The following is a 3,175-nucleotide window of genomic DNA, read 5'->3' as shown; positions in this document are numbered from 1 at the left end:
CGTGATTCTTTTGATGCATGCGGATTATTCTCAAAGTGACTGAAATTCAGCTCAACCCAAGTGTCCTTCAGTCTCTGCCCAAGAAAAGCGGGTGTCCCTTCCCCAAAGGATCACACCCTGCCTGTCCAAAAACTCACAAGGCAGCCCAAGACCTGCTGATCTGTCTTCAGACTCTGGTGGAAGTTACGATGCTTGGGCTGCAGCTTCTGGGGATAGGCCACACTCCTGTTCCAGTGACTGACCATGCTCCTGTTCCAGTGGAAACCAGCGCGGCCAGCGGCTTTGAGCAGCAGGACAACTTGAGGCCTGTTCTCAGCTCTCTTAAGACAGGTAGGTGGGGAGCCTGCAGAGCCCAGGACCCCTTCTCTGCCAAAGGGGGCCACATGCCTGTGAAAGAAAGTGATTTTTCCAGAAATTTCCAAATCTACATAGATGTCAGAACAATCTGGAAGTAATGAACTCTTTGGGGAACATCATCATACTAATATATTAAAACTGAAATAATTAAATAGATAAGTTTGTGCTTAAATGAGATAGTACCTTGGCCTATATTCCAGAATAGAGAACGTTAGCATAACCAAAGCTTTTATAGAAATCTTCAGGAAAAAAACTTGAAATAGGACAAACTTTAACTATTTTCTGTTTCCACCAGCCCAGATCTGCAGAGGGTATGGAGGGGGCCTTCACTGTGGAAAGGCCCCCCAGCACAGGCTCACTGAGGGCTCCCAGGACTAGTGGGATTTGATTGGCTTTGAACAACTTTATATATCACAGCCTTCGATCCTCTCAGCCTCTCTCTGATGGTTAATTTCGTGGTCAGCTTGACTGGTCACAGGTGCCTGAATATCTGGTTAAACATTACTCTCGGTGCGTGCATGAGGGTGTTTCTGGATGAGATGAACATTTGAATCCGTAGACTGAGAAAAGCAGATGGCCCTCCCCAGTGTGGGTGGGCCTTATCCAATCAGTTGAAGGCCTGGAAAGAATAAAAAGGCTGAGTGAACGAGGATTCTCTCTCTCTGCCTGTCTTGGAGCTGGGACATCAGCCTTCCTCCTCTAACTCAGACTTGGACTGGAACTCCACAAAAGCGGCTTTTGTGGGTCTCCAGCCTGCCAATTGCAGATCTTGGGGCGAGTCGGCCCCCATTACTATGTGAGCCAGTTCCTTATAATATGTCTCTTTATATATATTTTTCCCATTGGTTGTGTTTCTTGGGAGAACCCAGATTAATCCACACTCCGCTAGGGCAGTGCTGTTATTTCTGCTTTCCAAGGAGGGTGTGGAGGCTCATGAAGCAGTTAAATGACTTGCATGCAGCACTTCGCTGTGGCTGGCAGGATCAGAAATGAGAGACTGGGTGCCGGCCGCCTGCACCTGGCACAGAGCTCAGATCTTGGATGGTGGGCGCTCCCTGTATGCAGCCCCCACCACGCACCCCACCGAGTCCTTACCTCCATCAGCCTTCGTTCCTAAACATGAGCTCTGGGTTGGGGAGAGGAGCCCTCTGCTCATTTATTTTGGCATCCTCCAGCAGGCTGGGAAAATGCCTTCAACTAAGGAAACATTCAAAAAGCGATTCTTGAGTTGGGTTGAAGAAACTCTCATTGTGTGCTCTCTGAACAGGCAAGATATTGCAGTTGGACTGCTGATCAGTGGCCTCCTGGAAGAAAGTGCATCCTGGGACATGTGCTTGACTTTCTCACAGCTCTGAAATGACATTACCAGAAGGAGATGGAGGGACTGAAGAAAGGAGTGGCTATACCCAGGGCCAGGACCTGGGTGAGGCAGGCAAGGTACTCAGGACATACACTCCGAGGTGGCCCTGGCCCTCAGGCACCACCTTGGGCTTGCATGACCCTGAGAGCCGGCGCCTCCCCAGGGTTGGTGCCCTAGGTCCTAGGGTTTGCTTGCCTCACCCTGGTCCTGGCCCTGGTTATGTCCAGAGTGATACAGGGTGGGGAAGCCATTGTAAAACACAGCAATGCCTCCTGAGTGTTGATGCCCTTCCGATGGCTGAGGATCACTTTCATGGTCTCTACCGGGCTCTGCCATCAGCCTCTCATGGCCTTGTGCCTCTGGGGGGGTGCTCAGGGCAGGTGACCCCAAGGTGGGGATCTGGCTCAATTCTCGTTTGGTCCAGTCACCTTGAACTCCCACAGGTGCTCCCTCGCTCTCCCCATCAACAAACCAAGCACTTTCCTAGGAGGTTGTTCCCGGGGCAACTGCAACGGTTCTAAGTTCTTTAAAGAACCATTTAAATGGGAAGCCCCTGGAAGGCGGCTGCACCCTCCATGCAGTTGAATCTCGGAAAGGATTTCAAGAGGGATAGGTGGGTCTCAAGATTTAAGAGTTGAGCACTATTTCAGATGGTTATTGAGGTTCTACTACAGGCCCTGGGTTCTGCACAAGAGACAGAGAGGGGAGGGTGGGAGGAGGCACAGAAGAATAAAGGTTTTCTCTGCTCCTGCCCTTGAGGTCTGGAATGAGAAGTGATTGCCATATTTTAATAAAATCTTTATTTACTGTTTTCCTAAATTTTATACCTTCTCTTAGCAGTTGTCATCAACAGCCTCCAAATCCCATAGGCACATTTCTACAGCACGTGTAACTCCTTTAGGATGAAGTGGATTCCGTGAACCCAGTTCTCTGGGGTCTCCCTAAGTCATGTTGAACAAGTTTCACATAATTTCTCAAAGCAAGTCTGAAGCTCACCTCTGAATTATTGAACATCTCGCTGATTGAGCATTTTCTACAAGCTACATTCCTGCCAAACACCCAGGGAGACACGCAGCCAGCCACCCACTGGTGCCTGCCACGCTAAGTGAGACAAATAGGGCAGTTATTCAAATAATATTAAATATTAACACTGACATTTTCCAGGGGCTGTATCTGTCATAGATCATGTGGGTCACATCTGTCATCTTGAATCCCTCAGAGTGTGTGAGCTCCAGAAATGTTATGTTTGCAAAGCCACATGCTATTAGATCGCAGTTTCCTTTGAAGGTGCTGTGAAGCTGCAGAGAGAAGGGAAGGCCCGTGTCCTCCCCAGCTGGTTCCGAGCGTGCTTTACAGCGGAGGCAGGCCCCCCGCCCCCGTGCCCAGGGAGAGGGGAAAGGTGAGAAAGGTTGAATAATTACAAGTGTTGGGACACGTGAAGGCCTGTGGGGGACACAG

At 49.7% G+C, this 3,175-nt stretch overlaps 1 long non-coding RNA gene across 1 annotated transcript; it reads right to left on the bottom strand.

Moving 5' to 3' along the window:
• Positions 1–568: 568 nt before the first annotated feature.
• On the bottom strand, positions 569–2,216 carry LOC138923967 (uncharacterized). The gene is made up of 3 exons (XR_011438349.1): positions 2,146–2,216; positions 1,453–1,708; positions 569–976 (listed from the first exon to the last, which is right to left on the bottom strand). It is a non-coding gene; the product is annotated as an uncharacterized lncRNA (long non-coding RNA).
• Positions 2,217–3,175: the final 959 nt, after the last annotated feature.

Source organism: Equus caballus, chromosome 4 (assembly GCF_041296265.1).
Source record: "Equus caballus isolate H_3958 breed thoroughbred chromosome 4, TB-T2T, whole genome shotgun sequence".
Taxonomy (NCBI): Eukaryota; Metazoa; Chordata; class Mammalia; order Perissodactyla; family Equidae; genus Equus; species Equus caballus.
The sequence above is the reverse complement of the archived record's forward strand: the minus strand, read 5'-3'. Positions and strand labels throughout refer to the sequence as shown.